Source organism: Arachis duranensis, chromosome 5 (assembly GCF_000817695.3).
Source record: "Arachis duranensis cultivar V14167 chromosome 5, aradu.V14167.gnm2.J7QH, whole genome shotgun sequence".
NCBI classification, from domain to species: domain Eukaryota; kingdom Viridiplantae; phylum Streptophyta; class Magnoliopsida; order Fabales; family Fabaceae; genus Arachis; species Arachis duranensis.
In genome coordinates, this window is record NC_029776.3 from 17,131,894 (window position 1) to 17,144,072 (window position 12,179).

Below are 12,179 nucleotides of genomic sequence, written 5' to 3' on the forward strand. Positions count from 1 at the left end.
GATTTCTTTGGCTGTCTTGCATCTAGACACCTTCAGGTACTCTTCAAAGCTGATAGCACAGTGAAGAAGGTTGATTGCTTTAGCGTTCATCTCTATCTTTTTCTTGTCATCTTCATTCCATTCAGCTTCTTGTTTTGGAGTCACCACTCCATCAGCACTTGTTTTTGTTGGGATCTTTGGACCGCTCACAACGATCTTCCATAAGTTGTAGTCAATGGATTGGATGAAGATTCTTATCCTTTCTTTCCAGTAGGAATAGTTCTTCCCATTGAAAAAAGGTGGCCGGTTGTTTGACTGGCCTTCAGTGAGGGTGTAAGCAACTGTGGTTGTGCCCAAGTTGTTCGTTATTGGATCTTTGCTCCAAGCGGTTAAGCTTGATTCTTGAGACCTTAGCTCTGATACCAATTGAAGGTTGTGGTAGGCTTAGAGAAGGGGGGGTTGAATCTATGCCTTCCTTTGTTAGTTGCTGTTTTGACCCTTTTTAATCAAAGTTACAAATCTGATTCTGTTTGAACTCAGCACCAGAAATTTATGAGACAATTTATTTTTGTCTCATGAATATCAGAAAACAGAACATGACAGAGAAGAAAAAGCTAACACCAGCATATATCATGGTTCGGTTGCTTTGTGCTATGCAACCTACATCCAGTCTCCTCCACAACTATGGAAGAATTTCACTATAGTTAACAGTATTACATACACCAATTTCACACTCAAGTTCTATCCTAACTTGACATTGGCTATGCTAACTCCTAACTATTCACTCTTAGTGCTGACCCAACTAAGAAAGGGATACCAAACAGGTACAAGATACAAGACACTTGGCTAACCTAAAGAAATCTGAAAATAACTCTAGGCTTTTCTCTCAAGTGTTTCACTCAGCCTTTTTTTCAACTCATGGCTTTTTCTTGAGCTTTCTCACAATGCCTTTTCTCACAAGAAATTACAAAAAGATAAGCTTGGAAAAGTACATTACAATCAGTAAAACATGAAGGAGATTGACTTCATCAACAGCCTCTGTGCTATGCAAAAAACCAGATTAGCAAGCCTCTGATTTAGTTCTTCATACTGGCGGAATGCACCTTTGAATAGGTTACACTGTCCAGTTAGTTGAACTTCTTCAAAGAGCTCTCTCAGAACAAACACCTCAAGTTCACTGGTTATCTCTCCTTGCCTCAGAATGAACAAAAGCTTCTTTTTATCTCCTTGCATGTTCCTTGGTTCTTCCTCCAAGGTCAACATCTCGAGCCTTGAGCTTCACCAACCCACAAGCTCACTTTTTCTTCTCAATCATCAAAGTAGAACCTTTCCTTCTGACTTTTCCAACTTGACCGAAAGCCATGAAGGAGTAACCGAAATTGTTTTCCAATGGTCAACCAAATCTGAGCCATAGATATGCAACTTAGTCCCCAAGAATCTCTTGTGACCGTGGATTTGTAGCAGTGAAGAACAGAGATCAACTTTTTCTTTGAATACCATTTTCGGATAGAACAGAGAGTAGGAAAGAAATGATGAAGATCTGATGCATGCAAGATGAGATGGATTACCTTTCTTAAGCTTGATTTGTATTAGATTTTCTGCTTTTGCTTCTGTGCTTCAAGCTTAGATTTTCTCTTTCTTGCTTCTTTGGTTACTGGCTTATGGAGGAAGCTTTTCTTCTCTTTCTCTTTCTTACTTTACTGAGGTCTTGATGTGACTTGATTAGAGAGGAGAGGAACGTTGCTTTAGTTGGAGCAAGATGGTGGAAAATTGAAAACAATTTTAAGCTTGGATCGGGTTCTTCTCTTTTTGGCCCGTGGTGCCTTACTATGCTTCTATGGAACTTATTTGATATGAATGACTTGGGCTTGTCTTTAATCACACTTTTCATTTAGCCCATTAGCTTTGTTTTGTTATTCATTCAACTTGGGCTGCCAAAATTGAATTATGGCCTGCAACATAACATAAATAATTAGCAATGTATACTTATTAATTTAACAACTCTAATTATTTATTTTGCCAAAAATAATGTTTGTCATCATTAATTAATTTTGTTAATTTCTTAACTCAACAAGATGGCAGAGAATAGTGGCTCAAACCTGGTGTCCTACAATCTGACAGAAGGACAGTCAAGCAACAGACCTCTTCTTTTCAGTGGGAAGAACTGCACCTATTAGAATGAGAGAATGAAGATTTTTGTGCAAGCAGTAGATTACAGACTGTGGAAGATCATCCTGGAGGGTTTTCAATTTCCAACTACCACAAGTGCTGAAGGAGTAGTCTCTCTTAAAACTGAAGCCAGTTGGACCGAAGAAGATAGAAAGAAGGTGGAGCTCAATGCCAAGGCTATTAACTTGCTCAAGTGTGCAATCAGCTTCGAGGAATACCGACGGGTATCACGATGCACAACGGCAAAGAAAATCTAGTACAAACTTCAAGTCACTCTTGAAGGAACCACCATAGTGAAAAAGACCAGGATAGATATGCTTAACAGAGAATATGAAATGTTCTTAATGAAGGAATGAGAGTCAATAGATGAAATGTTTGAGAGATTCAACATCATCATTGTTGGCTTGGATGCTATGGGGATAAAGTATCCTGAATCTGTGCTTGTGATGAGAGTTTTGAGAAGTCTCACAAAAGTGTGGAAAACTAAGGCATTAATAATATCTGAGAGTAGTGGTCTTGATTCAATGACATATGATTATTTGAGAGGAAATTTACTTGCTTTTGAAAATACTTATTTGAAAAAAGATTTAAAAGAAAAGGAATAGCTCTTACATCTATTTCTAACCCCCTGGATGATGAATCCAGTGATAACTCCTCTGAAAATGAATTTGTTTTATTTGCCAAAAAATTCAGGAAAATGGTGAAGCTCAAGGAAAGAAGCAAGGGAAGCAGCTCAAGGAAACAAAAGAAAGATTTCAGCAAGGTGATATGCTACAACTGCAAAGAGACTAGGCATTTCATATCCGATTGCCCTAAGTTGAAGAAGGAGGAGAAGCCAACGAAGGGAAAGAAGAAAGGACTGATGACGTCTTGGGAGGACTTGGAAAATGACTCAGAAGAAGATGAAGAATCAAAAACCAAGTCCCAACCTTGTCTCATGGCAGATCACGTTGAACAGGTAGTATTTCATAACCCTGACACTGAAGACCTTCATCTCATGATTGATCATCTTTCTGAAAAAATTAGATGCTTCTTGCTTAAAAACCAAGATCTTGAATCACAAATCACTATTCTTAAATCTGAAAATAGTTTTCTAAAAGAAAAATTGAGAGAAGTCGAAACCACTGTTGATCTTGTTGAAGAAAACAAGCGGTTGAAAGCTGAAATTAAAGGGTGTGAAAAATAACATTCTGTGGTTGCATATCTAAATTGTTTTAAAGAAAATGAAGTTTCTTAAAGAGGTAAAAAGGCTCAAAGAGGACTTAGCTACCTTTGCTCAAAGTTCAGAAAATTTAAATCAATTATTGGCTAGTTAAAAACCTCTTTATGATAAAGGTGGGTTGGGATTTCATAAATCTGAAAAATTTGTTAAGAAACCTTCTTTTGCAAACATAGCTTCATCTTCTAATGATGTGAGGTTTCAAAACCCAACAAGCTTTAGCAAAACAGCAACTCCAAGATTTTGTAAATTATGCAACCGGAATGGGCACTTTCCCATTCAATGTTTCTTTGGTGAAAGAATGATTGGTAACAAAGTTTGCAAAATTATTTTTTACTACAATGGATTGGAACAAAGAAGATGGTTTAACGTGAAAGGATCCAAGAAGATTTGGATACCTAAGGTCACTTGAGCTAATTTTGTAGGTGTGCCTAGCATCTAAGCGGAAGGACAATATGTGGTACATGGACAGCGGATGCTCTAGGCATATGATCGGAAAGGGAACCTTCTTCATTAAGCTTGATGAGTATGATGGAGGGTTTGTCACTTTCGGTGATGATGGTAAAGGAAAAATAGTGGCCATTGAAAAAGTTGGTAAAAGTTTCTCATCTTTTATAAATGATGTTCTTCTTGTTGATGGTTTGAAACACAATTTACTAAGTGTGAGCCAATTATGTGATCTTGGATATGAAGTTATTTTTAGAAAATTGATGTGCTTAGTTATTTGTGAAAAATCTGGGGATATTTTGTTTGAAGCTAAGCGATGTAATAATGTGTATGGATTGACTCTTGAGGACTTAAAAGATCAAAAAGTGACATGCTTTACTTCAATTGAATCTGAAAAATGGCTATGGCATAAGAAATTGGGTCATGCAAGCATGTACCAAATCTCTAAACTTGTTAAGAAAAACTTGGTGAGAGGAATTCCAAATATTAAATTTGATAAGGATATTACTTGTGATGCTTGTCAATTAGGCAAACAAGTAAAATCCTCTTTTAAACTAAAAGATGGAATTTCTACCAAAAGGCCATTAGAAATGTTGCACGTTGATCTATTTGGTCCCACAAGAACTCAAAGTTTAGGAGGTAAACATTATGGATTGGTGGTGGTGGATGACTACTCTAGATTCGGTTGGGTACTTTTTCTTGCTCACAAGAATGATGCTTTCCATACTTTCTCAACCCTTTGCAAAAGAATTCAAAATGAAAAAGATTTGAAAATTGCCCACTTAAGAAGTGATCATGGAAAAGAATTTGAAAATCAAGATTTTGAAAAATTCTGTGATAATTTTGGAATTGCTCACAACTTTTCATGTCCTAGAACCCCTCAACAAAATGGGGTGGTTGAAAGAAGGAATAGAAGCCTTCAAGAAATGACTAAGGCAATGCTTTGTGAAAAATGAGGTTCCAAAATTTCTATGAGTTGAAGCTGTAAATACAGCTTGTTATATTTTAAATAGGACTATTATTAGAAAAGGGTTAAAGAAAACTCCATATGAGCTATGGAAAGGAACCCCTCATAATCTTAAGTATTTTCACATTTTTTGATACAAATGTTTTGTGCTTAATAATAAAGAAAATCTTGGAAAATTTGATCCAAAAGCCTATGAGGGAATGTTTGTTGGATACTCCACCACTAGCAAGGCTTATAGAATTTACCTCAAAGAACATAGAATTATAGAGGAATTCATACACGTTTCTTTTTGTGATACTAATTCAATTCCCAGTGTTGTGGTAGAAGATGATACAGATTGTGAAGATGCTGTCAACAAAGAAGCAAGTGAAGAAAATCCCAAATCTGTCCCAATTAAAGAATCTGTCCGCCCAAATTTATCTCATCAGGATGGAGGAGACATTTCTGTTTTGTCTCCTGAGCTAGAAAGAGAATTTGGAACAGAACAATCAACTGAAGTTCATCAAAGCTCAACCTTACTTCGAAAACCAAGAGAGTGGAAGTCTATGAGAGGTTATCCTCATGATTTTATCATAGGTGACCCTTCCCAAGGAGTAACCAAAAGATCCACATCCAAAAAGCAAGCCAAGCCAAGCAATGTGGCTTTCTTGTCCCAAATGGAGCCTCACAACGTGAAGCAAGCTCTTGAAGACCCCTCTTGGAAAGCCATGGAAGAGGAGCTTGCTCAATTTGAAAAGAATGAGGTTTGGACACTTGTACCTAATCCGAATGGTAAAAAGGTAACAGGTACTAAGTGGATTTTTAAAAATAAATTGGGTGAGGATGGTAGTGTTGTTCGTAACAAGGCTAGATTAATGGCCCAAGGTTACGATCAAGAAGAGGGTATAGATTTTGATGAGTCTTTTACCCCGGTAGCAAGAATGGAAGCAATTAGGTTGCTTCTTGCCTATGCTGCTCACAAGGGGTTTAAAATGTTCCAAATGGATGTCAAATATGCTTTCCTTAATGGGTTTATAGAAAGAGAAGTATTTGTGGTTCAACCCCCCGGTTTTGAAAAAAAGGAATTTCCAAATCATGTTTTTAAGCTTTCTAAGGCTCTTTATCGCCTAAGGCAAACTCCAAGAGCTTGGTATGAAAGTCTTAGTACCTTCTTATTGAAAAATCAATTTCAAAGGGGAACCACCGATACAACTTTATTTATAAAAATATCAAATGATGATATTCTTCTTGTTCAAGTTTATATGGATGACATAGTGTTTGGATCGGCCATGAATCCTTGTGTGAAGAGTTTGGAGAACTCATGACTAGTGAATTTGAAATGAGTTTAATGGGAGAACTAATATTCTTTCTTGGTCTCCAAATTAAACAAACTCCTAGTGGCATTTTCATTCACCAAGGAAAATATGTTAAAGAATTAATCAAGAAATTTGGCCTAAAAAATTCCAAACCAATGGGAACACCAATGCATCCAAATACTAAACTTGAAAAAGATGAAAACGGTAAAGATGTGGATGAGACACTGTATAGGGGAATGATTGGCTCACTCATGTATCTTACCTCCTCTAGACCAGACATTGTTCAAAGTGTGGGTGTGTGCTCAAGATTTCAATCTCACCCAAAAGAATCACATCTTTCTACCGTAAAATGAATCATAAGATACATTACGAAAACTTGTGATTATGGCTTATGGTATCCTAGAACTAATAATTTTGGTGCAGTACGGTTTTGTGATGCAGATTATGTGGGAGATCAGGTGGATAGAAAGAGCACCTCCGGAATGTGTTGCTTCCTTGGAAGCTCACTTAACATGTGGTCAAGTAAGAAACAAGCCACAGTTGCTCTATCTACAGTGAAGTTGAATATATTTCTGCCTCTGCTTGTTGTTCCCGATTAATTTGGTTGAAAACTCAGTTGGAAGATTACAAATTGAAAATCAATAGCATACCCTTATTTTATGACAACATGAGTGCAATAAACATTTCCAAAAATCCTGTTTTGCACTCTAGAACCAAGCACATTGAAGTGAGATATCATTTTATTAGAGAACGTATGCAAAAGGGAACTATTGATATTCAATTTGTAAAATCTGAAGAATAACTTGCAGACATTTTTACTAAACCCTTGTGTAAAGACAGATTCTATACTCTGAGAAACAGTTTGGGAATGTTAGAATTAAAATCTGTTGATAATTTGTGAAATTTCTGATTCTGTGTGATTTTGTCTCGTAGGTAGGGAGGAGACAAATTTGAGGACGTGATAAACTGGCATTGATATAGGGGGAGACTCATTCTGTTTTAGTGATCATGGGCCTAACCAAATCGTCTTTGACCATCCATAACTCTGGCCCATTTCCTTTTGATCCTCATTTTTTTAATCATATTTTTTTGGAAGTTGTCATATTAAATCTTGTAGGAAGGAGTTGTTGTCAAATCAAAATCTTTTTCCTTCCCTCATCCCTTGATTCTATGAGTTAACCTTTCAGTTTTAATTTTAAAATCTTTTCTTGTTGATAACCGCGCCACTTAATGGTCCATTACTCATTTAACCCTCTCTCTCCACTCAGCATTAAATGCTCATATAACCTCCCACTTCTCTCCAATCTCTTCAGCCTCTCTTTATCTTCCCCCTCCATTGTCCATTTTCATAACATGAAAAAGAAGGTGGCTCCCAAGAGAAGTAGTCGAACTCCCCTCTCCAAAAATCCTCCATTTACTTCCACTCATCAAACACATACTCACATTCACATTCACTCTACCTCTTTTTCATCTCCTTCACTCTTTTCCAAGCAAACTGAAACCATGAGAAAAAAGGTTATTCAACCAATGTTCTCATCTTGCAAGAAAGGAAAGGAAAAGGAATCCGTGATTGAAGAGAAAGAGGTATCACAATCATCTCTACCTCATTCACCACCAAGAAAATCAACTCCTCATGCTTCTGAGCACAGTGCACATCGTGCAAAAGGTTACATTCTTCGTAACACCAAGGAACCACCGAATTTGGAATCACTTGATTTCAAAAATAAGTACAACAAAGGTCACTCACACTTTGATCCAGGAAGATTTAACTCGTGTGCCTCATATGAGTTCCATAATTAAGCTCTGAAGAATCGTCACTTATGTGCATCCCACTTAGTGAACTTGGAATCCCTTGCTGTAAAAGGAATCAACTTTGTCACTCTCTTTGAAAATCTGAAATGGACTCCCTTGTTTAGCATTCAGAAACCTGTGTATCCAGCCCTAGTTCGTGAGTTCTATGCAAACATGAGATTTATTGATGGCGCAATCCTTTCATATGTCAAGCGGGTTCACATGTCCCTGAACAGAGAAACAATCAGTGCTGCCTTGGGATATGTTGATGAAGGAGTAGCCGCTTATATGATGGGAAAATGGGATTCGCAGGTTAGGGTCACATATCAGATAGCTCTAAACCAAACCTGCGAGAACTTCTCTGGTCTGGATGGCACGGTTCTAACCCACAAGGCTCTTGATCCTAAAAGAGCACTGCTGCACCGAATTATCAACCATATTCTGATGCCTCAAAGTGGTTCATATCACAGAGTAACTGTTTCTGATACTTTAGTGCTCTTTGCAATTATCACTTCTTCTCCTATCTCTTTTGCATACCTAATGGTGAGACACATGTGAAAATGTGTTAGAAGTGACAAAAAGGCTAATCTTCCTTATGGAATCTTTCTTACATGCATCTTTGAATATTTTAATGTTGATTTAACTAATAAAGATGTAGAAAATAAAGTTTCCAGTATCAAAGGAGGAGGAGTTGCTGGATCTGCAAAAAGTACCAAAGGAAAATGCTCCATGCTATCTGAACCATCTGAAAGTGATCTTGAGAGTCGTCCTAACGAGCCAGCAAAGGTTGCAAAATCCATCAAAGAGATTCTCACTGAATTCTCCGATATGTCAAAAATGATGGTACAATCCTACAAAGATGCTCGAAAGCAAGCGTATGAGAATGAAAAAGCTTGGACCAAATGCAAAGAAAGAGTGAATCTAATGATTCAGAATCTTGAACAAGAAATGGGGCTGCAAATGAGGATGATGCATCTGGCTCTGAGTATAACCTTTCTGATAATTGATCTATTTGTCACTTATTAAACTCTGGTTATGTTTTGTTATTTTGGTATTTTGTATGCTGTTGGATACTCTGGACCACTATTATTGTGTTAAACTCTTGGATATTCTGGTTCTGATTCTATTTGTTTGCATACCATTGTCATTTGTTTTTCCAGGTTCCCCATTGATGACAAAAGGAGGAGGAAAAGTTGAAAAATTTGAAAAAAGCAAGGCCTGAAATCATTTTGATTCATGATCACCCCTGTGCATAAGCTCTATGTTCCAATGGTCATATGATTTATGATAAGTTTTGTTGAAATGTTGAAATTTTTGCTGAATTATCATTATTGGAACTTAGTTATGTTTTGATAATTTCCTTGTGCTTTGATATGTTGAATGAAAGCTGGATAATTGTTTTATGCTCTGATGTGACTCTGTTTGATTGATAATGTTTTCCTGGCAATAAACTGATAATTTTTTACTCTGATAGGATTGTTGGAAAATATGGTCTATTTGATCAAATGATTTGGCAGAAAAACTTTTTGGGAATTATCTTATGTGTTTATGGCTGTTGTGTACTCTATACTTAAGCATTTTGTTTATTATTGAGCAGAAAATCATTTATATGATAATAAATTAGTTTTGTTTATCACTTTACTTCTGCTCATAAATCAAGCTGTTCAACATTTAAAAGTTTCATGTGTTAAATACATGGTGGCTTTAGGCTTGATAAGAATGTTACAGGTGAAAGCTTCCTTAATAGAATGGTACATATTAAGGGAGAGCTATAAAACAATTAGAAAGGGGGAGGAATCCTAATCTTCAAAGGGAGTACTCAAAACTCTAGTCTCTTTCATTTCAATTTTTAATAATGTTTGTCATCAAGGGAGAGATTGATGAGTTTGGAAAACTTCAAATTAAATTGATAATGATCAAATATTATTAAAATGATTAATTACAAAATTAATAATTTGAGTTTTAATTCATATTTGCTTATTAATAATTTTGTTGTTTTGCAGATTATGTATAATGGGCCGAAAAGAAAAATGCCAAGTCCAATATGATTGAAGAAATTTAGCCTTGGTTACAAAAATGTTTTAAACATTATGACTGAATTACTATTATACTAGTTGGGCTAGATTCAATCATTATTAGCCCAAATTAATTTTGATGAGAGACCAACTAGCTTGGTCCGAAATTAAAAAGGAGGGAAGAAGCTTTGCATGTTTAGTTCGGTCACCCACTTTCCCTCATTTGATGGATTTCAAATTTATTCAACTTGCATTAATAGCATTGAAAACATGAAAGAGAAAGTAGGAATTGATTTGATTGCTATCATTAATGACACACGCTACTAAGCAAAGGGAAGTGGGAAACTTAATTTATTTTAATTTTCTTTCTTAGTTCCATTGAAAGTTTTCTCTCTTTTCTCTCTTCTCTCATCACTTTCGGTCATGTCACAGAAAAAAGAAAGAAGCAAGTAATCAGAGATTATGCACTGTAGCAGTGGGGCTACAAGCAAGGAAGAAGCCATTGTGATGATGGCGTTGAGAAAAAGAAGATCCACAGTAGGGTGTGACTGAGATCTTTGCCACTTATGGTAAGAAGTGGTGAAGAAGTCTTAAGCTTTCCATACCCAAAATGGAGAAGATTCAACTCGGTCAGAGGAAGAAGATCCCTTGGAAGCATGGCTCGTCTCTACTTTTGATCAACCACCACAGGAGGTAGCTACTGTAGCTACGTGGAGGATGAGGCAGAAGATAAGAGTAGAAGGAGCTGTCATCATCAAGGACTCATTAAGGGCTAAGAATCCTTCTTTGGGAGCAAGTCAAGATAGAAGGCCCGGATTGATGGAGCTTGGTGAGAAGGGATGACCCAGAGGTAATTACTTGTTGGTTATAGCATTTAGTTTCCTCTCCTATCTCTCTGGCCAAACCGGTTATTGTTTGAAGAAGAAGAAGATTAGCCCGGTTCAACAGTTTCACCCTTGGAGGCTTCCCCTTCTATAAATAAGGGAGAATAGCTAGGGTGAGACAAGAAAAAAAGAGTGAAAGCACAGTGTTCTCATAGCTACCCAAGCTAACAGAAGTTCTTCTCCTTCAATGTTTTCTATTTTGTAATTTTCTGTTTAATTTTGTCTGTCTTGAGTCTCATGGAAAAAGGCAAATAGTGAGGTTTGTATGAAAAAATGATAGAGCAGAAAAAGGCAGAGTATGCAAAATTAAAAGAAAAAGCCATAGATGTCCTAGAGGTCCTTTGCACATATGTATTGTGTTTCATGATTCTGTGGGAATCCCCTTGCAAGTTGGGTTAGCACTTAGCAGTTGAAAACTTGGTAGGTGACCAAGTCAAGTTCAGGATTGGGGTTAGATTCTGGACTTGTGATGAGCGGATAATTTATACGCTTTTTGGCATTGTTTTTATATAGTTTTTAGTAAGTTTAAGCTACTTTTAGGGATGTTTTCACTAGTTTTTATGATAAATTCACATTTCTGGACTTTACTATGAGTTTGTGTGTTTTTCTGTGATTTCAGGTAAATTCTGACTGAAATTGAGGGATTTGAGCTAAACTCTGAAGAAGGCTGACAAAAGGACTGCTGATGCTGTTGGAATCTGACCTCCCTGCACTCGAAATAGATTTTCTGGAGCTACAGAACTCCAATTGGCGCGCTCTCAACGGCGTTGGAAAGTAGACATCCAGGGCTTTCCAGCAATATATAATAGTCCATACTTTATTCGAAGAATGACGACGTAACTTGGCGTTGAACGCCAAGTACACGCTGCTGTCTGGAGTTAAACGCCAGAAAAACGTCATGATCCGGAGTTGAACGCCCAAAACACGTCATAACTCGAAGTTCAACTCCAAGAGAAGCCTTAGCTCGTGGATTGATCAAGCTCAGCCCAAACATACACCAAGTGGGCCCCGGAAGTGGATTTATACATCAATTACTTACTCATGTAAACCCTAAGAGCTAGTCTAAGTATATATAGAACATTTATCTATTGTATTAGAAGCCTTTTAATCATTCGGTCTTGTGACCACATGGGGGCTGGCCATTCGGCCATGCCTGAACCCCTTGCTTATGTATTTTCAACGGTGGAGTTTCTGCACACCATAGATTAAGGGTGTGGAGCTCTGCTGCACCTCAAGTATTAATGAAATTCTATTATCTTTTATTCAAATCTCTCTTATTCTTATTCCAAGATATTCATTCGTACCCAAGAACAGGATGAATGTTATGAGTCAGATTACCCTCATTATCATTCTCAATTATGAACGCGAGTGATTGACAACCACTTACGTTCTACATGCAACAGAGCTTGAATG